The sequence below is a fragment of the Cavia porcellus genome, unplaced genomic scaffold (assembly GCF_034190915.1).
Source record: "Cavia porcellus strain 051 isolate PalLab524CR breed Dunkin Hartley unplaced genomic scaffold, mCavPor4.1 scaffold_22, whole genome shotgun sequence".
NCBI lineage: Eukaryota > Metazoa > Chordata > Mammalia > Rodentia > Caviidae > Cavia > Cavia porcellus.
The window spans coordinates 25528483-25554405 of NW_026947505.1; the positions used below are offsets into that span (position 1 = coordinate 25528483).

The 25923-nt window shown below is 37.4% G+C and overlaps 1 long non-coding RNA gene across 1 annotated transcript in view; it reads right to left on the minus strand.

Annotated features, from left to right (window-relative positions):
* Window positions 1-21818: 21818 nt before the first annotated feature.
* The window catches only part of LOC134472197 (uncharacterized), a 58618-nt gene continuing 54513 nt past the window's right edge, over window positions 21819-25923 (minus strand). Inside the window, exons 2-3 of the long non-coding RNA XR_010042069.1 lie at window positions 23770-23963; window positions 21819-22881 (exon numbers count right to left, since the gene is read on the minus strand). This is a non-coding gene — a long non-coding RNA (uncharacterized LOC134472197). The remainder of the gene's footprint in view (window positions 22882-23769; window positions 23964-25923) is intronic.

Sequence of the window (25923 nt, forward strand, 5' to 3'; positions counted from 1 at the left end):
TTTTGAATTCTTTATACATTACTAGTAGTTAGTCTTGGCAAAATTGTCTTTCCCATTTCTGTAGGTAGTATTGATTTTTTTTTTTTTTTGGTTGTGCAAAAGCTTTATATCTGGTATGGTCTCATTTGTTGATTCTTTATACTATTTCACATGCAACCAGGGTTCTGTTCAGAAAGTCCTTTCCCATGCCTATGACATCAAATTTTACCTATTGTTATCTTCCAACAAGTTAAGTGTATCTGTTTCAACGTTTAGGTCTTTGATATACTTTGGTTTCAGTCCAGTTTTTCTAGGCTATATTTCATCCAGTGTATGTTTTTGGCTCCTTTGTATAAAATCAAATAGTTAAATATGCTTAGAGTTGTTCCTGTATCCTCTGTTTTATTCCATTGATCCTTCTGTCTATGTGTGTGTGTGTGTGTGTGTGTGTGTGTGTGTGTGCCAGTATCATTCTGGAAATAGACCATCTTTAGAATTTTCAACAATGATCTGTTCTCACTTGAATGTTTGATTTGAATTTACCAGCTCACATAATCCAGAAACCTCTGGGTCAAGAAATAAAGATTAAAATGTTTCCAAAATGCTAATATCTTTAAGGCAGAAGGAAATTCAGGAGAAGGAAGAGTTACTTTAACAAAGTCAAGCCACAGAGAAATTCACAAAGATAAATCCACTGAATTCATATAACTCAGAATTTAAAATTTTAAGAGGAAATGATCTGCCATGGAAAGGAGGTGAGCATCTAAATAATACAAAGTTCCTCCAAGAATTTTAGATGATAGAACAATTATATAAAGATTCTGAATATGTTTAGAATCATTAATCACTGACCAGGGGTGTTGGCACATACTTGGGCATCCCAGCACTCAGGAGGCTGAGGTAAGAGGATCCTCGTGAGTTCAAGGAAAGCCTGAGATATATAGCAAGCTTAAGGCCAGCCTGAACTACATAGCAAACCCTATTTTTAAAAAAATAAAATAAAATCATTACTAATATGAGGGAAACAAAGATGTAAGGACATGAAACTATGGAAAAACAGATACTTTTTAAACTATGCAAATATAGCTTCTAGAAATAAAAAAAATATAGTCTTTATGTTTAAAACTCAATAGGTAGAGTATCAAACACAGCTGAAGAATTCTACAAATTACCAAGAAAGAAAACAGAAAGACAAAGCAATGGAAAACTTTTTGGTTTTACTTTCTAGTGCCAGGGGTCACTCAAGGGCCTTATGCATTCTAAGCAAGTGTTCTACCACAAAGCTATACCTAAGCTGGAAGATGTTTTAAGTTTAGAAAAAACTGAGAAGAATAAAATGAGAAGTATTAAAAACTTCAAAAACATCTAGATAAAAATAGAAAGAAGAGGCAATATTTCCAGAATTAAAGAAATGTAAGAATCCTCTAATTCAGGAATCACTTTGATAACAAACATAATAAATAAAAATAAGCCCATGCTTAACACAGTTTTAAAAACAAACAAAAGAAAAAAGCTGCAAAATACTAAATATACAGAGACTGTTTTTATGTGAAACATAGCTAAAACACAGACTGCCCAGGAGGAACAATAGTCAGATCAACAATAGACTTTTCAACTGCAATAATACAACACAGAAAATAATGAAAAATATTTTCAAAGTATAAATATCATCATAAAATTCTAAAATACAGTCAACCTATTAATCAAGACCGAGGACAAATAAGGAAATTTTCAGACCATCTGAGACACATTTTAAGAAATAACAAAGCTTCATTTGAAAAAATACACCTAAAGCATTATTTCAGCAATTAAGAAAAACCTGAAAGGATATGACATGTCATTGTGTAAAGACAGCATTGAGATGTTTGTCTTTTTAAATAGCATAGTATTGGGGGTGGAGCAAAGATGGCGGATAGATAACAGCAGGCTACAGAGACTCCCTGAAATAGTCAGCTTTGAATTCAGAATAATATAGCATGGGGAACCCTGAACAGGGGGAGATGAATTCTCTCATCTCAAGAAGAAACTAAGGTAAGAAGAACCAATCAAACATACAGTCCCGGTGCTATTATTGGAACAGCTAAAGGTTCAGTGTTCCTGCCGCAGTGGGTGACTTGCTGAGCCATCCGAGGTCCCACTGCTTCAACTCACTGGAGGTGCAGTCACACTGAGGTCAGGGGTTGGCCAGCCAAACACAGAGCTGAGCTAGTGGGGCGCCTCATCGACCTGTGGTGAGTGACAGGAGTGGAGCCATTCTATAGAAAGGGGGGCTCTGGCGAATGACATTCTGGGACTGGGCAGGACTGGCAAGTACAAGGGGCAGCAGTGACTTCAGCCAGTTGTTCCCTTCCCGAACGGGACTGGTGGAGTGAGCTAGGCCTGGGTCGCACAACCTGGCTGAGACCCAATAGGTTATCCAAAATCAATTCCCTAGTACTGTTGCACGTTAACCACACTAAAACAGTGAAGCCTCAGCAGCTTGACTGCTCCGAAGTGGCGGGGCCAGCATACACTGCCCTTGTCTGTAACTCACTGGCACATTGCAGTGCTGCTTCAGAAGAACTGTAACCAACAAAGAAAGAAACTGGGGCCTCCTGGGGGAAACAAAAAAGATGGGAAGAGGAAGCAACAGCCTAAAGCCCCCAGGTCCCAACCCTGAGAACACTGAACCAAGACAGGTAAATACAAAGGAGAATGAGAAGAACAAACATGCAATATCAGACACGGCACCAGTGGACATAAAGAGATAACCTTGGGACCTCATAGACGAGTTCAAAATATTTAGCCAAGTAAAGCAAGATATAAGAAGATTAATAAAAGAGATGCTAAGCACCCCTCAAGCAGACACAGATGGAAGAAGGGAGGAACTGAAACAAAGGAGAGAACCATTTGATGAATAATATAAAAAATATAGAATACATGAAGCAGATTCAAAGAGATTACCAGGAAATTAAAAACTCTATGGAAAGATGACAAATCTGCTTGAAAGAAACTAAGGATAGATTATCCAAACTGAAGGACAGTTTTGCAAAGTGGGAGTATGAAAGGGAAAACTTTTTAAAAATAACAAGGAAACAAGCAGTAAAAATACAAAGGCTAGAAGACGACAAGAGTATCTACAACTTGAGAATAAAGAATGTGAATGAAGAAGCAGGGGTACAAACAGAGAAACTACAAAGGCTATTCACAGAGATAATTAAGGAAAACTTCCCAAACATAGGAAAAGGAAATGATATTCTGATGTATGAGGCATACAGAACTCCAGCCACCTACCACCAAAACACAGCTACACCCAGGCATATAATAATCAAGATCCCAGAAATTCAACATAAGAACAGAATATTAAAAGCTGTTAGACACAAGAAACAGATAACCTATAAAGGAAGGCCCATCAGAATAATAGCAGACTTCCTCGACACAAACCATGAAGTCAAGAAGAGCCTGGAGCAAAATATTCCAAGCCCTGAAAGAAAATAACCTCCAGCCCTGCTAAACTATCTCCAGAAATTAATGGAGAAACAAAATGCTTCCAAGACAAAGAGGAACTTGGGAAATTCACAACCACCAATCCAACTCTACAGAAAATACTGCAGGGCATTCTAGAGAAAGAGAAAAGTACTAGGATTCCAGCAACAGTGGCAGAGAAGCCTCAATGAATGGAGTAGAAAACAGAATGAAGAAGATAAGCAGACAACTGATGACAAAAAAAAGAGCATAACAGAAATGAGGCAGAGAAGGTTGGTTATAATCTCTAATATAGATGGCCTGGATACACTAAATTTTAAAAAAAAGATCCACACATGGAGGAGATCAGGAGGCAGGGTCCACCAAGATGCTATTTATAGGAAATATAATGAACATGAAAAAGAGTGCATGGACTGAAAATCAAATATGAGAAAACAATGCTCTATATGACAGAGAACCAGAGAGTAATAGGGGCAACTAGACGAGTGTTTGTGGATACGTTAGAAAGACAGGCTTTAATAGGTAAAGGAATACAATTAGAGATCAAATCCAGGAGAGAGAAGGTTCAGAAACACTTAGGTAAATAGCAGGTTTCCCTCCCCTGGACCAATTTAAAACCAAGGGTATTGGTCAGACCCAAAAATGCACAGTGCACCCTGGGGAAGTGACAGGGAAGGGAGAGTCTTAAAAAAGGTGGCAGAAGATATTGTTAATAGTGTATCGGGATTTAAAACCCACATTACTCGCACCACTTTGCTTAGATTTTATTCTTTTTTTTTTTTTGATAGATTTTATTCTGTCCCAGTTTGTCTACTTGCATTAGATTTGAGGGCACAGACAGCTATTCCAAAAACATCATGATATAGCACAGTAATCATCTTTAATTTCATATTATCTTAATCTAGAGACCTGTATGATTTATACTGTTTTATTATGACTGATCTTAGTTAAATCTGGTTTGTTTGATTGCTGTTAGGTGTCAACAGATTTTATTCAAAACTGATATGACTGATAGTATCAAGTCTGAGAGTATAGGCAACTACACCGAAGGTGACAAGACTCTACTATACACATGCTGGTTTGATAACTGCCTACTTTTGAAGTTTTATACTATATACAATGTTCTATTTTTATTAATACTGTTATGTACTGACATATTCAATTATACTATATCTGATGATATAGCCAATTCTGTGGAAGATAACAAGAGACAACACAGGAACTATGGTAGAACTCCTTGTACAATGGTCTTAAATGTCTTTTTCATTTCATGTGTTTATAGGAGTATGTTTTGTTTTGTCTTGGTTTGTTTTTGTTTCTTCCTCTAACATAAAAAGGACAGAAATACATGTTAGGACTCATGCATGTGCAAAATCTATAAACAGTTTATGAGAACTGATCTTATGACACATGATGAAATGGACAAATACTTTGAAGAAAAAGAGACACTAAAGTACCCAGTGCTGATCCTGAAGTGTCATAACATGAAACCCAGCAATAGTACTATTCTTTGTTCAGAGTGATATTAGACTGCTTGAGTTTGTTCAATCTCAACAAAATTGAAGATATCGATAACTGCATGTATGTTTAAGTGTATAGGATTGATAACCATATTTCTAAGTTTTTGATGGATAGTTGTACAGAACTGGATGCAGTGTCACTGCTTAAATCCCCACTTTATAAGCTCCCCTTTAGTATCTTGAATAACTATTTGTAAGAGGACAATCTGTAATCATCAACTAATGATTTCTTACTGTTTATTTTTTTCTTTGAAAGTATGTATTATTTCTACCCATTTTCTGTTTTGTTTAGTCTTCCTTTGAATAAATTTTTTTAAAAAGACACTACAGTACCCAGTGCTGATCCCAGAGTGTCATGATGTGAAATTCAGCATTACTATTATTCTTTGTTCAGAATGACTTTAGCCTGCTTTAGTTTGTTTAATCCCAACATAAATGAAGATATGGATAACTGCATGTATTTTTAAGTGTATAGAATTGACAACCATATTACTAAGTTTTTGATGGATAGTTGAACAGAACTGTTTGCAGTCTTGCTGTTTGAATTCCCACTTTATATGTTCCACTTTTGTATCTTGAACAACTATTTGTAAAAGGACAGTATGTAAACATTAACTAGTGTTTTCTTACTATTTATTTTTTCTCTGACAGTATGTATTATTTCTACCCATATTCTGTTTTGTTTAGTTTTTCTTTAAATAAAATTAAAAATAAATAAATAGTATTTTTATCAAACAAGGAAATGGAATTTTAAAAAGAAAAGATTGGGATATAAAAGATGAATAAAGAAGTTGGTAAATACATGAATATAGTGAAGATCTGGCTAAAATAAAAGAATGATAATAAAGCATAAAAGTGAAAATAAATAATATTGGATGCAAATTATCATGAAATATGGGAGGACAAGTGAAGTTAAAACATTCTAAGGTATTAGATACTAATGTATTAGTCAGAAAGTGTGTTTATAGTGCTTAACAATAATATATTGTGTTTCAGGGTAAGCAATATCCACCAATGAAACTAGGCATAGGGAGGGCATAAGTAGAGAAAACTAACCAATAAAGTGAAAGAAAGGAGAGCTAAAGCAAAGACAAAGTATATTAGCTTTCTCATTGCTGAACATAGTACCTGATAAGCACACTGAAGGAGAGAGATTAATTTGCCTTACAGTTCAAGGGCGTCAGTCCATGGTGAACTGGTTCCAAGTAGAAACATTATGTGTGTGGCACAACTAAGATGCTCACTTCCTTTCAGCCAGGGAGCAGAGCAGAGGAACAGTGCAAGTGAGACAGAGTCAAGAGACCAGGCAGAGACCCCAGGGCCACTCCCCACGACACACTTGGTAGTATGCTCCACCAATCCTTCAGACCAACTCCAAAGCCAGTTCTGTTGACCCTCCACCCTAACTGCCACAGTAAGTGAAAGGGGAGAGCAAATCTGTAATCATAATGTATGTATATTTATCAAATAAAAGAAAGATTCTCAAATTTCTTTATAAACATCAAAACCTTGCTATATATTTTTATACTAAATAGACTTAAAATATACAGTGAAAGAAGTATAAATAAATAAAAAGCATGCCAGAAAAGTATAAATCAAATAAAGCCTGGCATTCCTACACAACATGAGACAAAACAAACCACAAAGCAAAATGTTCAAGGAGAGAAAAAGATATTCACAGCATAATGATAAGCTCATCAGGAAGACACTGTCACTGTAAACATTTATTTAACAGTATATCCTCAAGATATACAAAGTTGTTAGAATTATTAAAACAAGCATTCAAAAACATTGTGGGAGATTGTTGCATACATTTCTGAGTATCTGATAGATTAAGCAGAATAAAAAATAAGGAAGGCATCAAAAACATACAGAACGCTATTACCAAGATCAAATGCATGTTCATATACGCTGAATTCTCAAATTAGAAAAAGACATTATTTCCAAATACATCGAAATCATATTATAAGTACTCGTGGCAGTGGGTAAAAACCGATATAAATGCATTGAGATTTAGATTTACTCTAAATGGCGTTTGGCAGACTTTTATTAGAAGCTTCATGTTCTGTCAAGATGCTTAATCAGAGGCAAGGAATGAGAATGTTGAAGAGGCTGAGTAAAGGAAGAAAGGGTGCTTGAAAGTCTTAGAAAGGGGCTCCTTCAGTTCAATCTAGTGGCCAAGATCTAGCTCATGCAGGTTTTTTAAAGGGGCTAAGATGAGATTTTGTTTACACTTTAGAACAAGCCTATGGGAAGAGTATCTCCCCAAGGGTGCTCTTCACTGAAGTAGGTGCAAAGAAAAGAGCAGAATTTAGAATGCGGACACAGAATCCAAGACACCATGTACTTGGGATTCGCGGTGTCCACAGGAGCAGAGCCACGCTCTCCGCCTCTTAGAGACCACCAGCCTTTTATCCGTTCTCCTCTGCACATACACCTGCTCCACCTTCCTCCTTCTCACCTGCCGCCTTGTTCACGGTCAGCCTGCCAGGCCCCAAGACAGCCACTCTGAGGCACTAAGGCTCTGAGCCACACACACTGGCAGCAACATCTTCATGATTTCCAAGTACTGTGTAAGAGTGACACCATGGAAAACCTAAGTCACCTGACAGAGCAAAGCCAAAATTCTACCCTGCCTTTTCATCAAGGCCAGGAGAAGTGGCAGATGCCAATGGCACATGACCTCTGAGAGCTGGAAAGGCTGTGGGTAGAGAAGCAATAATAGATCTACCATATACATTGACACTTTACCCAATTCCAACAAGAAAATAGAGATGTAGTTAGTAAGAATAGACATTAACATTCATAAGTGCAAAAACTTAACAGAGAAATCATGATCATTTAATATTCATTCAATAAGCATTTATGAACACTTGCCATATGCAAGGAACTAAGCCAGAAAAGCAGCTAGAAATGAATTAAACACCTTTGTGTTTGGTTGCATTTATTTTTATCAAGTTCATGAATCATCCCATCAATTGTCTCCTAACGTGGGTGGTATCAAAAGTGAGAATTTACCAGCATGCACAAGCAGAGGTAGGCAAATCAGGGTGTCTGCAACCTGTCACTTTTACTACCGTGGCCATCTGTTCCGCAGACACAGTGCTGCTAGGTTATACAGTAGCCCCTTGCTCTAGGCTTCTCAGAGAACATTACAGATATATTAGTCCCAATTCACTACTCCACTTCTACAAGAAAATAAAATACTATTTCCTGGTGGAAAACCTAAAGCACAGTAAGAACACTTAATTCACTACATAGAATTAGTGGGAAGAGAATCCTGATCTCCTAATTCCAAGTCTCATGTGAGAACAGAAAACCAACACCCCCAAAACTGGAACTTGCCAGGCACAATTCCAGAATCACTTGCCTCTGATTAGCACTGATTGTGGTGATGAGTTACTTATTAAGATCAGAGTCAGGAGAATAGAACCAGGAGAAAGCAGAAGTAAAATGTCTTTTTCTCGTAAAAGATCTGAAGGTTGTTCACAGCCAGTCCTGGGAGGGACCCAAGCAATGATAATCTCTGTTGCGTTTATCCCCTTCCAATGGGTAAGCAGTCTTGCTTCAGAGGCACTGCCGTACAGAGTTGGCCAGAATCTAGCTCTGTGGGCCTGGGCTTATTGGTCATAAAAATTTTCCAACCCACTTATTTGTATGCTACGTCTCCTGTTTGAATGAATGGGGTTAAGGGAACGTGTGGAGAAAGAGGGCTGGGGGCTCCACACAAACCCACTGAGACAGCATGGAATGAGTCCACCACAGTGGGAAGCCTGATTTCTTCCAGCTGCTCTGGAGACCTTCCAGGTAACTCCTCAGCAAAAGCATCCTTTCTGCTGCTTTCTAGCACGGTTCCCTCATCAGCTAGCCCTGCCTGTGGGCTCTGAGGTCCATTATGGAGTGACTCTGAGTAGGACTCCCTGCAGCACAACCTGCCTTTCCGTAAGAAAGACCTGCCTTAGAGTCAGCCATTATGACCACGATTTTGTTTCTCCTATTCTATTTCTAGAATGTGTCTTCATGACATTTCTTTTCACCAAAAAGAAAACAGGATAAACTTGATGCAGCGTCACTTCAAATTAAGTCCACAAGTTTTCAAATGCATGTTTCCAGGAAGCACTAAGGTGTGTCTCACCAACCACCTTGCTACCCAGAATGATCAACCAAAGTGCCCTGAGATTTGTCCCTATTGTGTACACTGTGCATTTATGAGCTGTAGAGCATCAGGTGGTTTACTTTATAGGAGACTGTTTCCCCATCTGCACTCTAAGGACCCTAACACTACCCATTTCCTGGTTAGGATCTAATATGATAATGTAACCATTTGGTACCTACCACAGTAATCACTGTTTCTAGGCAGGCATCCTCAAAAATGCCGAAACTCCTGGGTGAAAATAGGTCTAAGAAATGGGATCTTTTCATATTTTCAAAGAACCTCGTTAGGAGACATCTTTTATTACAAAGTGAAAAATATTAACTTTATAGAGGAAAAAAAATGACGAAACACCACCCTAGTCAATGGATCAGAATTAAGCCAAGATTCTCCCTCAACCTCATTTTCCTTTTCTACAGTTTTAGTTATACTCAGTCAGTTGTGGTATAAAACAGTAAGTGGAAATAAACAATCCCAAAAATAAACAATTCATACATTTTAAATAATTTTATTATAGTATATTGTTATAGTTGTTCTACTTTATTTTTGGCTATTGTTAATCTCTCTTACTGTCCCTAACTTACAAATCAAACATATATATATATATATATATATATATATATATATATAAATAACATTTATATATACATATATATATAAAACATAGGATTTATATGACTTGGTATTATCCATGGTTTCAGGTCTCACTAGTGTCTTACCTAAGAGAGAACTATTATAATAGGCACAGTAATGGAAAGATCTGTATCATGTTCTTCCTGATTAACAGTATTGAAAGGGATACAATAGAAGAATACTCTTGCCAAAATTTAGTCACATAGAAACAGAAGACAAATTTATAGCAACAGAAATTCTACAGAATAATTGTTCTATATTTCTAAAAATGCTAAGCTTATAGTCAGAGGCAGAATAATGTACCCCAAAATGCCTTGAACCTGTTACCAGGTCACCATGCAAAGTGATGGGGTCTTTAGAAATGTAGAGAACTTTGTGAACTGCCTTGGTGAACCAATCTAGTCACATGAGGCTATAAAAAAGCAAATCTAGCTTTCTTGGCTGTGGTCAGAGATAAGAAGATTTTAAAAAGCATCAAGAAAAATGTGTCACTGTGAGAGGGCCTCAATCAAGAATTTCTAACTCTGAAAATAGAAAAAGGGGCCACAAGTCAAGGAATGGAGGTGGCATCTAGAAGCTGGAGAGAACAAGGGAACAGTTTCTCCCTCAGAGCCTGCAGAAGGCCCAGCCCTCTCACTGATTTAAGCCCAGTGAGACAGTGTTATATTCCTGACAACTGTAAAATAATAACTGTATTGATAATGCACTGATCTTATGATAAATTACTACAGCAATGTATCAGTCAGGGTTTTACAAGAGAAACAGATATAACATAAGATACACAAATATTTGAGAGATTACAAGATTGGCTCATGATGGTCAGCCACAGAGTTGGAGGAGGAAGCATGCACAAGCTGTCTGCATACTGGAGACCAAAGGATTCAGTCCAAGGTCTGGAGTTCACTTCAGTGTCCTGTGCAAGTCCGGATCAAGAGGTTGATGGGTTTTTGAGGGAAGGTTGAAGAGTCTACACCAGAAGGCAGAAGAATCTATGCCAGAAGATTGAAGAATCTGAAGTGGAAGCCTGAGAATGTGCACTAGAAGCCAGGAGATGTCCAAGCTGAAGGCAAAGACTGGAGATCCTCCAAAGAACAGAAACAAGTCATTCCTCATTTCCCCTTTATATGGCCAGGCATCAAACTGTCCTAGGGAGGGTCCTTTACACCCTAGGGTGTAGAATTGCTGAACCAATTTACTTAAGCTTCTAAACTTCTAAAATTGACAGAATCAATCAACCATCACAAGCAGTAATAGAAAATGTACACAGCCAAGAAAGACAAAAAAAAAAAAAAATGAGGAGCTATTACAGATTGAAAGCAAGAGAGAATCATTGGGGTGCAGTGATCAGGCACAAGATACTGGACTCAGGTTTGAATCATAAGTTTGTTTGGAAAAAGCATGTAGCCATCCTAGTCTTCAGCTTTTACATCTGTGGTAATAGCAGATGATATCTAGCCATAACCTTATGAGGATTAAATGACCTAATGTATATTTAAAAACATAGGACAGAACAACAAATGCAATAAGTTCGTTCTACAAAAGACTGTTAAAGAGACCATTGTCTAAGAAATCACAGTAGACTCACCCAGCCAGCTGTTGGTCTCATCTGCCATTAGAGTTCATCATCATCATATAAGATTGACTTTTTGCCTAAATTTTGCAAGTCTTATCCAACATTCAGAGTTTGGTATATAAATATGCCAATCAGATCTTTTACTAAAAGCAGATTCGTATGACAAGAGAACACAAAGGGATCAATTCTAAGGAGTATGTCTCATTGCAAGGAGGAGAATAACACTGAAAAGTTACATGCCAAAAATGAAAGATAAACTGATCACTACAAATCAGTTCCATTCTATTTTTGAAGGCACAGAATAAAAAGAAGATGCAAACAAAGGAACTAGAATCAAACTGACATGAAACTTCTCAACAACACTGAATTCAGGAAGACAACGGAATAGTACTTTTAAAGGATAGAAAGAAAAGAACTTTGAACCTAGTATATTTATCTAAAAAGCCTTCAGATATAAAGGTATTTTTAGTCACTTGCTTTAACACCACGACACAATACCCACAGTTTAAAGGAGAGGCTTATTTTGGCTCACAGGTTCAGAAGTTCCAGTCCGTGGTTGGCAGGGTCAAACACAGAAACTGCATAGGATAAGAGCCTGCTGCAGAGAAAAAATATTCCCATCATGATGGTCAGAGAGCAGAGAACAAAGGCAGAGCCAGGGAAGGAGACAAACTTTTCCAGGTCACATCGCCAGTGACCCACCTCCTCCAAGTAAGCCCCACATCGTAACAGCACATTCCACCCTCATGGTCTATGGTCTATGATCCAAGTACCTCCAAAAGCCCCACTTCTGAGTAGATGAGAGTTTTGGGACTCATCCTCAACCTAAAATATAATGACACAAAATAAAAATGTTCTCAGACACCGTATTAAGTGACTTTATGTTGCTGGGACAAAATACCAGACAAACACAACTTAAAGGGGAAGAGGTTTATTCTGGCTCATGGTTTCAGAGGTTTCAGTCCGCAGTTGGCTGGCTCCAAAATAAAATGGCATGAGAAAGCTGCTCACTTCATGGAAGCAAGGAAGGGACAGAGCGAGAGAACACCTATAGCCTGCAATAGCATGTTCCTAGGGACCTACTTCCTCTGATCAGACCCTCAGTCCTAAAAATGCACCTAGCTATGACCTCAGCAGTGGATTCCACTGAGGAAATCAGTGCCCCAAAGAGAGTCAGTTTCAAAAGCTCTGGCTCTACACATGTAAGCTTTTTGGGGAACATTGTTAATATAAAGCATAACAGACACCTCACAGCTTGTGGCAAAAAGACCCATATTAAAAACACTTTTGAAGAACCCAAAGATGAAAAATAGGACTAAGAAAAGCTGCAGAACAGTATGGAGAGGCAAGAATCAAATATCATTATTATCTTAAAGTTCTTAAAAGTTGAAATAGCTAAATAAACAAAAAAGTATACCCACAACAAAAATAAGATCCTAGACAATATTTTATTAGCAGTCTTTTAGAAAAATAATAGGCAATTCATTGGTTTTAGAAACCAATAGGGATAAATTGCTGTATGAGGCTATAGTAAAGGCAAACACCAGCAGAACAAAAATAGACTAAAAGTCATTAAGCTAATTCAATCCAGCAATGAAAAATAATTGGAAAATACAAAAGAAATAAAACTTATTATAATAATTATGTTAAAACTAAATGATTTAAGCTAATAAATCAACAAGTCTTGGCAAATGTCAGAAATCCGAGGTCCAACAATATGCTGTCTAAAATGACATACTTGAAACCAAAAGTTACAGAGAGGCTGACACAAAATGATCCTTCTTTGTCTATATGGAGAGAAAAAGGGAGACTGTCAAAATACATACAGAAACTTCAGCAGTTCGCATACTAGTAACTCTTGGGAGGCTAATGGCCATTACTTTGAACACCTCTAGCAATTGTAGAGGCCAAAGATAATTTGTATTAATTTCATAGTATGAATAAATTTAGTATTAAAATATTTATGCATTTTTCCTGACATTTGAATTGTTGACAAGATATATATATATTCATATGTATATATTTCAGCATAAAATTATTATATATATATATATATATATATATATTCTATTTTAAACTTTTGATTCATCTTTCCAAAATTTCTATTTTAGAAAGCTACATGTGGTGGCCCAATTGTTTTTGAGCCATTATAATCTTCAGGTGTTTAGTTACAGTGATACATCAGGGTGGTAATTTATGGAGATGGAGGGTGAAGAGTGGCCCAGAGTAGAGGCAGGCCAGGGTCTGGGTGGATGTAGAGTAGCCTCAAGGGAGAGCTCCCACACACCAGAGAAGCACCCGAACCCCCTCTCTGGAAACTTCAGGTGAGCTCTTCTCTTGCCAGCACCACTGTCTCTCACCTGGCCACACAACAGAATGCCTAAGGGAGCTTTTAAAACATACTAAATGTTGGTGCACATCAAGAAATTCCAACTAGTGAATTGTTCTGGGGGTCTCCTGGGATAGACTTGTAAAGCTCCTTTGGTGATGCCAAAGTACACCCCAGGCTAAAAGAAATCTCAACAAGTAGTCAACACCCAGTGCTTAGGTGTGGAAAGACAAATGCCTAAGAGCTGGTGCCTGTGGCCAGTCAAAAAAGGGTTCAACAATTTCTCACCTCAGCAGAGTTCAGGCTCTGCCTTGTTAATACCTGCTCCAAGTGTCTAGATGTGTTTCCAGCTAAGGAACTGACATGATGTCCCAAAGTGACATGCAATCCTCTCACTGATGTCCCCAACCATACCCTACCTCAGCCTAAGACACACACACACACACACATCACATCACATCACAAGGTTTTATCCTGTTTTACTTTGTAATTGTTTTCTTTAGTTCCTAGAATCCATGTTCTTCAGTTTCTACAGTTTCTCTAGAGTTGACTTTTGGGAAAAGGGATATAAGTTCAGGTTTATTTGTCATTTGGCAAAATCCTAAGGTCTGAAGGACGAGGGTTGTTTGGGAGAGGAGAGGGTTGTTTGGGAGAGGGGGAAAATTGGGAAATTATTGGAAAGCGGAGAAATGAACTAGAAGACTATGAGAAAAAAAACTTTTAGAAGCTAAAAACCAAAGAGATTTACACTACTGACACCTTAACAGTCGCAGAAGGTCTGTAGCCAGACCACTAATCCACAGGCAAAAGACCAGCACCAGTCTCTCTGAGTGTCAGACAAGCCCACAAGGTTCTGTTGCCAGAGTTAAACAGCCCACCTTTCATCCTGACATGAAACCTGAAACTGACATCTCTGCCCCAGCAACTCTTGGTTCTCACTTTTAATCACAAGCACACAGGCTAGGATGGCAAAACACCCAATGAAACTTTCTAATACAGAAGACAGAGACCAAAATAAACAGGGGACAGCAGCTTGAGGCAGAAAAAAATAGAGGGGGAAAAAACTTAAAAATATAACTATGATTCAAGTGCTCAAAGAAGCAAAAACAGATACTGCATCCAAAGCCTAAGAATAGATTTCTACTTTTTTTAAGACAGAAGGGTATTCAAAAAACATCTCTTGGAAATTTAAATTATGACAGTTGACAAAAATCCATAAGGATTTTATCTTATTCATTATAGAATATTTAGATGAAAGATATTTGCACACTGCAATCTATGAAATATTGTCAAAAGGAAATTTTAAAAATATAAATAAGTGGAATGACATCCTCTGTTCACAGACTGGAAGACATAACATTCTTCAAATGACCACACTGTATGAAGCAATGTTCAAGTCCAGCATAACCTGAGTCCCAACAGAATTTGTCTGTGTTGTCTGAAATACAAATCCTGTCCTAAAATTTGTACAAAATTTTAAGAAAGGCAAAATAGTCAAAAAAAACAAAAACAAAAAACCTGGAGATGTAGCTCAGTGGCACATCACCTGCCTGGCAAGCACAAGGCCCTCAGTTCGATTCCCAGTACAAAAAAAATAATAAGAAAATAGTCAAAAAATTACTTAAAAAGAACAAAATTTAGAGAACATACATTTCTGGGAAACTCGGTAGAACACCAGAACATCTGAAACACTGTAATACTGGCATTAGAACAATGAAGTAGAAGAAAAAAGTAAAAAATAAGCCCTCACATTTACAGTCAATTGATTTTTGATTTTTGGTGCCAAGACTATATCCACTAGAGAAAGATTTTCTTTTCAATTTGTGGCTTTTGAAAAACTGTATATCCACATGCACAAGAACGCAGTTGGACCTTTACCTGACATAATATGCAAAATTTATTCAAACGAATCAAAGGTCTAAGCTTAAAAGCTTTTTTAAAACTATAAAACTCTTAAAAGAAAACACAGGAGAAAGTCTTAATGACATTAGATATGGCAGTGATTTATGACATGACACCAAATGCAAAAGCAAAAACAGAAAGCTGATAAATTTACTTCATCAAAATCAAAAATTTTATGCAACAAAAAACACTATCAACAAAGAAATGGCAGCCCACAAAAAAGGGAAAATATTGGTAAATCATATATTTAATAATATTAAATATATGATATATATATATATTTCTGGTGTTCTACTGAGTTTCCCAGGGATTAATATTCTGAATATATTTTTAAAAACTGCTATAGCTCAGCAACCAAAAAACATTCAAAAATGAACAAAGACTTGAATAGTCATTTCTCCAAAAAGACCAAGGACCAGTGAGCACACTGCCTCGTTAGTCACTGAGGAAATGTAAATCAAAATAACAGCTTACATTCATAGGACAGCTATAACCAAAAAGATAGAAAAAATCATTGTTGAAGATGTGGAAGAATTAGAATACACATGCTTTGCTGATAGAAATTTAAAGTAATGCAGCTACTGTGGGGAATATTTTGCTGCTTCCCCAAAAGTTAATCAAAAAGATACTACATACAATTCCACTGGTAGGTACATACTCAGAGGACTTGAAAGCAGAGACTCAGATACTTATCTAATGTTTATAGCAGCATTGTTCATTACATTACATTGTAACATTACATTGTACTTTACATTGTACATTACATTGTTCATTACATTATACATTAAAAAGTAAAACAACTCAAATATCCATCAACAGTTGACTGAATAAACAAAATGTAATGTGTATATACAATGGAATATTATTTAGTCATTTAAAAATAAAATTACGATACATGCTACAATGCAGATATACTTTGAAAGTATTTTGCTATGTGAAATAAGCCAGACACTGTTCCCTTTACATGACGTACCCACCATAGGCAAACTGATAGAAATAAAAAGCAGAATAAAGGTAATCAGGACTGCAGGGAGTTATTGTTTACTGGGTACAGAGTTTCCATTTGTTGTAATGAAAAATATGAAAACACTGGTGATAGCACAACTCTGTAGTGTCTTAGAAAATCACTGAGTTGTATAGATAAAAATGACAGGAGTGGTAAACTCTGTGTTACGTATATTTTATAACACTAAAAATAAATCAATAAGCAAAACTATGACAATAAAAGTGAGAAACTCAGTAGAGAGTTGACAGATACAATCAAGAAAATATCCAAGAAAAAAAGGCAAGAGAACGGGTGGAAAATGAGCAAAAACAAAATAAGAACTTCAGCCCATGCAATAGTCAGGTTTCTCCACAAAAGCAAGGACAATGGAAATTTATTAAGGGGAGCCGAGAAATCTCACAATATCCTGAAGATCAGGAAAGTGCAGCCCTGGGTGTAACCCAGTTTGTATCCAGAGGCCTGAAAACCCAAGGAGCCACTGGTCTAAATCTTCAAGTCAGAAGGCCCAAGAATCCGAAGCTTCAGGTTTCCCGGGCAGAAGGTTGACGTCCAGCTCAAGAAGAGAATTCAACTTCCCTTCACCTTTGAATTGGATTCTACCAATGATTCCTACCCACGATGATATAGGTGGATTTTATTTATTCTGTTTAGTGATCCGAATACCAAATCTCTCTGGAAACACTCTCACTAACACACCCAGAAACTATGTTTTAACAGATATCTAGGCATTTCTAAACCCAGTCAATCTGATACATAAAATTAGCCATCCCAATATCCAAATAATAAGAATCCCAGAAAAAGAGAATGAAAGAAAATGGCATAGGAGCAGATTTCCTAGAAAATTTCCCTACTTTATGTTTTAAATTGAAGGAAATAAATTTTCATATTGAAAGGATCCTCCCAACATCTGGCACACTGTACAAATGAGCCCCACCAAAACCACTGTGACATTTCAGATCCCATGAGGTAAGGAAACCACGGAACTGCAAGACCCAGGAATGGAACTGGGGTGAAACCAGTAAGAATGATGAGAAGAGCAATGCTGGAGAGGAGGGGGCTGTAGGGCCCCGCGTTCTGACCCACGGCCTAGCAAGTGCCCAGTACAGATGGTTCTCTGCTAAAGGGATGGAAGGTCAGATGAATGGCCCACCAGCTGCCTCAAAGTCTCCAAGGAATCTTGCCTCCAAACAAAGGCAAGATCACAAACTTAGGAGAGGTCATCTCAGTAAATATGTCAAATGACGTTTAAAATGACTTTTGTATGGTAAGTAGAATTTCAACAAGCCCATGCTGGGGAGCAATATGAATAGAGGTTTCATGGGCAAAAAACAGGCAAGTCAGGGAGCCTACCTGGTCCAGGGTGGCTGCTGTGGAGGGATGTTAACAGGAGGCAGACAGCAAAGGAGGTGGCTGGGAGGTGGTGGAGGCTGGCCTTAGAGCAGCACGGCAAGGTGTACAAAACCGGACAGGAGAGTAGATCCTACCCAGCTCCCTGAGATTCCACCTGCCTTTAGTATCCTGTGTGCATGTGTGTGTGTGTGTGTGTGAGAGAGAGAGAGAGAGAGAGAGAGAGAAAGAGAGACAGAGACAGAGACAGAGACAGAGACAGAGACAGACAGAGAGAATGAACTATAAAATCAGGGTCATTTAGAACAGATTGCTGGACCAAACACAATGCATGATTTCTGTACATAATCTTGATTCTTGTCCTAAAGATACTCAGATGCCAGCGGGAAGCAGACGTATCCATCTCAGTAATTGAAGAAAATAAGCCAAAGTAAAGAAGTGGGTGAAGAACCAATATGGACACAATCAGTCTCACATTCTGCTGTGAGAAACACCTAGGACTCTTAGCATCAGAGATGATAAGGAAGTGCTGAACCTCGGGAGAGGAGACAAAGTAGCCGCCATGGAGAGAGATCACTTGTAAAGCCCTTGCCAGTGGTGTGTCTGTGCTATGTATCATTGCTGGTATCTGTTTTAAGATATTCCTTAAACGGGAAAACTGAGGGTGCAGTGATCTTCCCTCATCTTCCAGGCAAGAGACTAATGATTTTACTCAATGATGCTCAGCACACAACTCTAGGTGTATCTGAAAATCTGGGCAGACTATAAAAATCCTCAGTGTGACTCAGGCAGTGTGTCGCACTAAAGATCAACAGCCTTTTTACAGCGGCAGTTATCACCTATCAGATCAACAATTCTTATCCCATCACAATTTTAAAATGAAAAGATTTTATGGAACTAATGAGCTACTCTGCTCCATTGGGCCATAATTTGCAGTTTTAAGTATCTATATTCACAAGCACAGGGTAAACAGAACCTCACCAGCACCATTGTTCTTGACTTTGTGATAATTAATGAGCATTTTTCAAATGATCTGAATCTCTATTTAAATGATTTATATAATAGACCTTCAGAGCTGCCGTTACAATCTATCACATTGCAATGAAGGAACTTAGGTGTGTTTATTACCAATTTATAGAGAAGATGGAAGACTAGGGGTGATAAAACTTTTATTGTCTCTTGATTTCCTTAAAGTCCTAACATTTGTGATTGGAATAAACAGAACACATCTTCACACATGTGACACGCATAGTCTGAAGCCAAGAGTATTTTATTCTGGGTGCTGGCCAGTCCCTTGTGATTTATGGCATTATTTCATTACAAATTGCTGTAAGGACAACCATTGCTCACCCACAAGGTGGTGTACATTTACTCATAAATTTTCACGAATGAGACAATGTGTGTGTCAGGAATGATAAAATACTGTTTACTTTTCCCTTCTCTAATCCTTTTAAAACAAAAGGGTATTTAAGGAAATAGAGGCTTAGGATTCCAGCCTAAGAAAAGGAAAGTTACCCAAGCTAGTACGCATGTATATTAGCATCCTCAAAGCAAAGACACAGACAAGGAACACTCATCACATGCTCTACCAAAGTAGCTAAAATTCCAGAGTAATAGAGTTCTTGGAGAAATATAAGCTCCTCTAGGGTTAAGATCAAGTCTCAGTTAAGTTCCACATGCCTTAAGTCTATTAAGTTCTGTGCCCAACAAATAGTTATTCAATAAATATAAAATTTTAATCAATCTACATAATAGATTAATTGTGCAATCTATAATTGAGAAATAAACCATTATTCAAGAAAATGTTATTTTAAATAGGAAAGTCATTTGCAATTACAAGATGCTTGTAATATGATCTAAGCCCCTGAGTACAATATCATTTTGCATCCTTATATTCTAATCTTCTACATTTCTTAAATATTGTAATATACAAAATAATATCTTGTCTGACACATTTTGAGAGAATATAAAAAAAACCTTTATAACATTGAGAATGTTATATAATGATTAACACACACCATACAGTATTTCCTAATTCAAAAAGTTTGATTTATGAAATACGGATTTCTTTGATACATGGAAGTTTCTTTTAGGTTGGGTTGGGTTGGTTTGTTTTGGTTTGGTTTTTTAAGACAAGGTCTTGCTATGTAAGGCTGGCCTTAACTTACTGTGTAGCCCAGGCTGGCTTCAAACACAAAGCAATCCTCTTGCCTCGGCCTCCCAAGTGCTCAGATTACAGGTATGCATCCCCATACCCAGACGTGGAAGTCTTTCTCACCAGTATTTTTGCTTCTGTGGAGCTGATAACTGCATGATTAAATATGCCAAGTTAGCAATTACTGGTTGGTTATATTACATATAGATTCACTCTGGTCTGTGAGAGTCTCAGTGATGTTTTGAATGTGTCCCTCAAAGTTCTTAGGTTGGAAATTTAATCCCCAAGACAAGAACGTTGATAGAGCGAGACCTTTAAGAGGTAATTAGCATGATAGCTCTGCTTTCATTAATGGATCAGTTATGGTGGGAATGGGCTAATTATTGTACAATTGTGTTCATGATATGAGTTTGGCTCTACTGATCTGTCCCATCCTGTCTCTTTCTGTTTGTCTGTCTCTTTGTCTCACCTATCTGATGCTCTCTTGTCCTGTAATGCCTTCTGCCATATGACATCAGATGCAGCTCCTAAATTTTGGACATTTCAGATCTCAGACTCCAGAACCACGAGAAACTAATCCTTTCTTTGTAATTACCTAGTCTAAAAGGAAGTAAGACACCTTCAAAGCATTTTTTTCATGAAACAACTAAATTTCTTACAACTTATATCTCCCTTTAGAATTCAGTTGTTCTTTGCTCTAGAATATTTTTCAAAGTTTTTGATCAAACCTTAATAAAAACGTCAACTTTATTATGTTTGCATGTCTGAAAATGCATTTTTCTATCATCTCATTTTTCCTTATAATTCAAGAATAATTTATTTACAGTAAACATCTAAGTTTAATTAGCTATAATACTCATAAAACTTGCACCACAATTATTTCCATCATGCCCAAAAGATTTTTGTCACTATTTTCAGCCCATCTCTTCCTCCATCCCAGCTGTAGGCAACACAGATCTGCTGTTTATCACTACGGATCAACCCACAGTTTATGTAAACAATACAGTATGCGCTCTTTTGTACGTGGCTTTATCTTGATTATTTTTATCTGTATTATGAATGCTTTAGAGATTTATGTTGCTGTATATCTCAGTAGTTTTTACTGAGTACTTTTACTGCTGAGTACTATTTTACATGTTGCTTACTTATCAGTTGCTGGATATTTTGGATCATTTCTAGGCATTATAATCGAGACCATTATGAACATTTTTGCATAAATATTACTGTGGACACATTCTTTCATTAATTTATGATAAGCACCCAACTGTGAAATTCCTGGATCAGATGGCAAGTATGGTTCAATTTTTAAAGAACTAGCAAATTTCCAAAGTGATTGTACATTTTATACTCATAAGAGCACTTTCTGAGGGTTTTTCTTGTCCTACAATTTTCCCGACAGTTGGGGTATTCAGTCTTATAACTTCAGTCTTTTTCAATCTAGTGAGTAAACAGTGGCTGTTCTGTGTGGTTTTATTTTTGGCTTTCCATGATGGATAATCATATTAATCTTTTTATATGTTTATTGGTCATTTTATTCATCCTTTTGAAAGTTTTGTTCAAATATTTTATCTACTTTGAATTGGGTTTTCATTATTAAATTATAAGAATTCTTTGTATGTTCTAGAAGCAAGCCCTTTGTCAGACACACACACAACAAATATTTTCCTTCATTCTGTAGCTTTTTATTTTCTTAATAGTTTTTGAGGGCAAAAGTTTTTAATTTTGAAAACAATTCAACTTAATTTTTTTTCATGGTTCATATTTATTTGTGTCCCGAGAAATTTTATCTGTTTTATTTTATTTAAAGGGGAAAAAAAACAATAAAAGCAAAAGAGACAAACAACAACAACAAACCCAAAACAGTAACAATATAGGCTTTCAAAAAGATTTATCTTCCTTAAGTTCACGAAAGTTTTCCGTTTTATTTGTGTAGTTTTAGCTTCGCTGTTTAGGTAGATGATCCAGCTCTGTCTTGTCACACGCTGCAGAATGTCCTGCCAGAAGCACATGACTGTCATAGGCAGCTGGGACCATTTGCTTCCTTTTGGCAGGTGTTTTTTGTTTTGCTTTTTTTCCCCCTTTTTGTCTGAAAGAGTGACTGAACCCCTGCATATATCTCGCTTCATAGCTGTTTTCCCTCTACATCTTTAAGATCTTACTCCATCATCTGCCGGCTCATGTGACTGATGAAAACTCTGCTACCAGTGTGACCGCCGTGCCTTGGTAAGCTGATTTGTCACTGATAATTTTCTCTCTTTAGTCCTGCCATTCTGTAGTTTCGCAAAACTGTTTATGAAAGCCAAAGTTTGTTTTGTTTTTATCTTTCTCTCTGCTGTGCTTAACAAAATGCCCTTTTCATGCCAGGATTCAGGTTTACCTTTAATTTTAGAAAAGTATGAGCTTACATCTTTCAAACATTGCTTCTCTGCTTTGCTTGCTGTTGTCTTTTAGAAATGTCTATCATAACAGCTTGTCATTTCTCAACCTGCCCTCCATAAATTTTGTTTCAGATTTCCTTTTCTTTCCCTCTCATCAGATCATTCCAGGAGAGAGGCAAAGTTCTGGCTTCCTTCTCTATCTCAAGAACATACAGTTCACTACATCACTTAAAAAGTTTGCTTTTTCACTTGATTGCATGTTTTTCATTTCCAACATTTCTGATTTTTATTTATATCCATCTCTTCTTAATACATTTACCACTTAATTCACGTTTTATCATTGTTTATCATGCATTATTGAAAATTGTAAATGTGGGGCTGGGGATTTAGCTCAGTGGCATAAGCGCCTGCCTTGCAATCAGGCAGTCGTGAGTTCGATCCCTGGTACGATAAAAATTAAAAAGACAAAAAAAAAAAAGAAAGAAAGAAAGAAAGAAAATTGTAAATGTATTTATTTCAAAGTAATTTTCAGAGTCTCTAGTATTTATAGTTTCCAGGGATGAATTCTTCTCATTTTGTTTGAGAGCTCATATTTCATGGGCATGGCCCACCCAACAGCCATTCCCATTTCTGTAATAAAAGTTCAGTTTTACCATAGGTGGCAACAAATGTGTCACGCCAGTAGACAGTTGTGACCATTTGTTTCCCTTTGCCAGACTTTCAGTGTCCCTGCCTCCTATGAAGACAAGAGTAGGGGACATGTGACTCAGTCCAGCCTCACAAGATGTAATGGAGATTTTGCTTGGCAGCTTCTGGAAAGGGAGGAGCTGTGATACTTGGAGCTGCAGCAGCCACCTTATGACCCTAACGCATGAACCACAAATTCAGCAAAAAAGAGAATGTTGGAGAGAGCCCAGATCCTTGGTGGTGGTATTGAGTACCAGCTCTAGAATTCTTATTATTCAAAAAATAATAATAAACATCAGGGATCTGTGCCACAATTTCCATACTAAAATTCCCAACTGATACAGGGAGTTGTCCCTTCCCCAGCCTGAGATGCCTCTGCCTGATTTCTTGGAGGCCTGCAGCTTAGAACTATGGTGTCACCCTTTCAGGTCTTCCTTGTTCTCAACCCTAACCATGACAGACTGTGCTCTGCCTCCCAGTCCTGTGGGCGCCTCGCTTCTACCCTCTGCCTCTGGTCAGCAGCCTGTCACGTGCTGACACCTAAAGCAAGTTGGTTGGAATCTTCTTAGCTTCCCTGCTACCAGGCAGAGACCAAATGCCCAACCCTTGATCCAGGATGGGACCCTACTACGGGAGACTCACCCCTTGCTCCTGGGACCACTCTCAGTTCAGAATTCCAGAGCCCAGACTCTTTCCTCTCAGCTCCACAGGCCTCCAGCCTCAGCCAGTGTTTTGCTGTGGGACTGTCTCGGCTCTGTCCTCACATTTGCGTCTTTTCTGGAAGACAGTCGTGCTGGTCTACCTTGTGTTTCCAACGTGTTCCTAATTCCTGCATGCTGGGAACAGAGGAAAGTATCTGAGCTGCTTACTTTGATCTCTTGCCCACACCAGTGCATTGTTGAGCGGTGGTACAGCCTTGATGTCTTTGGGCTCCTTTCAGATACACTTACTCTTGTAAAAATTTGGAAACACAAAGAAACGGAAACATAAAAACCAATACAGACTCACTGGCTGTTAACATGTTGATATATTTCTTTCTAGTCTTTTTTCTATCGATTTCTACAAGTAAACTCTTTCATAAAATTGTGGTACTACTGGAAAAAGCAGAATTGTATCCTGCCTTTTTACTTAAAATGTTACTGTATAAATGTTTTCATACAGATGATATATAGATATATCACAGATCTACCACAATTTCCCTGCTCCCCTATTATAGAGATTTTAATTTGTAGCTACTATACATAATGTTGTATGATAAATATTTCAAAATTTCCTTAGGAAAAAGTCCTAGAAGCAGGATTACTTAGACAAAAGATATAAACATTTAAATACATATATATACACACATATATCTACATATTGCCAAAGCACTCTCCCAACAAATGTTCATTCTCACAAGCTCTGAGTATAATAATGTTTAAACTTGCCAATTTGATAGGCAAAAAAGTCTCAGCGTTCTTTAATTTACATTTCTTTGATACTCTAAGTTCGAACATTTTTCATATGGTAATTAGCCATTTGTCTTTTCTCCCAGTGCATTTTAAATAAGATTGTATTTACTTACAACTTTGCAGAGACAGTTATTTCACAAATCAAATCAAAATCTTTTTATGCACAGTAAATGTATAACGCCACCTCTGAAGAGTTCATATAGATATCAATTTTATAATGGATATCTCTCCTTTGCAAGCTAAAATGTCATCTTCACTTCAGATCCAACTTCTAGTTGTCTTTTCTAATCTATATTTGGGCAACTTACAATCAAAAATATGGGAGTATAGAGCAGACATGTAAACTCAAGTGATCAAATTTTGTATATGTGTATGACTATATGCAATTATTTTATGTATATATGTATATACAAATGAATAATTTACCATATATTTTTAATCTGTAAACACCAATGTAATTATGGACCCCCATAACCTCTGATCATGTACAAACTTGTCTTTTAAGTCCACTAAAAACTGCAATTGAGACATCTCTTTGGAAATTTTACCATTTTATCTCATAAACTTCAAATCAAATTAAGTTGTAATTTAGAATGGATGAAAGACAACCGCTATGTGGTTGACTGAAGAGTTGCTCCTTCATATTCTCAAAGCTATAAGTAGCAGTAAATCATATTTCAGAAAACTAGAATAATGAAGTCTGGAAAGAGATGGTTAGAGGGAAAATGAGTCAGGTTGAAGGTGGAGCTGGGAGGAAACAAGGCACTCCTCTGCAGAGAGGTGCCAGAAAGAGCTTCCTCGGAGGAAGACAGTGGAAGAAACAGCAACCTACTAGGGGCCTGGGAGGACCCTTGCACATGGTGCTGAATTTCTCTGCAGATAATGAAACAATGATACAGTGACCACCTCATTCTTACCTCCAGGATTTAATAACATACATAAAGGAACTCTGCACCATGCAGCCTGTGTGTGAGGTGCTCAGCAGTTGTGACTTATTAACAATGCCAAAGCAGGACATCCAGGGGGATGTCAAGTAATAGTAACAATCATGGAAAAGGCGAGGGACAACATGGAGCAGGTGCACAAGATCCAGGCCCACAGGAGGGGAGGTGGATGACAGGGCTATGGTAGTTAATTGACTAATTGGCAATATGAGTGGGAACACCTAGCTGATTTGAGTCAGCATGATATAAAAGAAGAAATGGGGGAAGGATTTCAGCTGATCTTCCTTGGAAGAATTTCTTTGCAGCTGCTTTTCTTCAGAAGAGTTTCTGTGATTTTTCTTTGAAGGAACTTTGGCTGCTTTCTTTCTTTGAGGAAGCTTTAATGCTCGTTTTCATCTTGA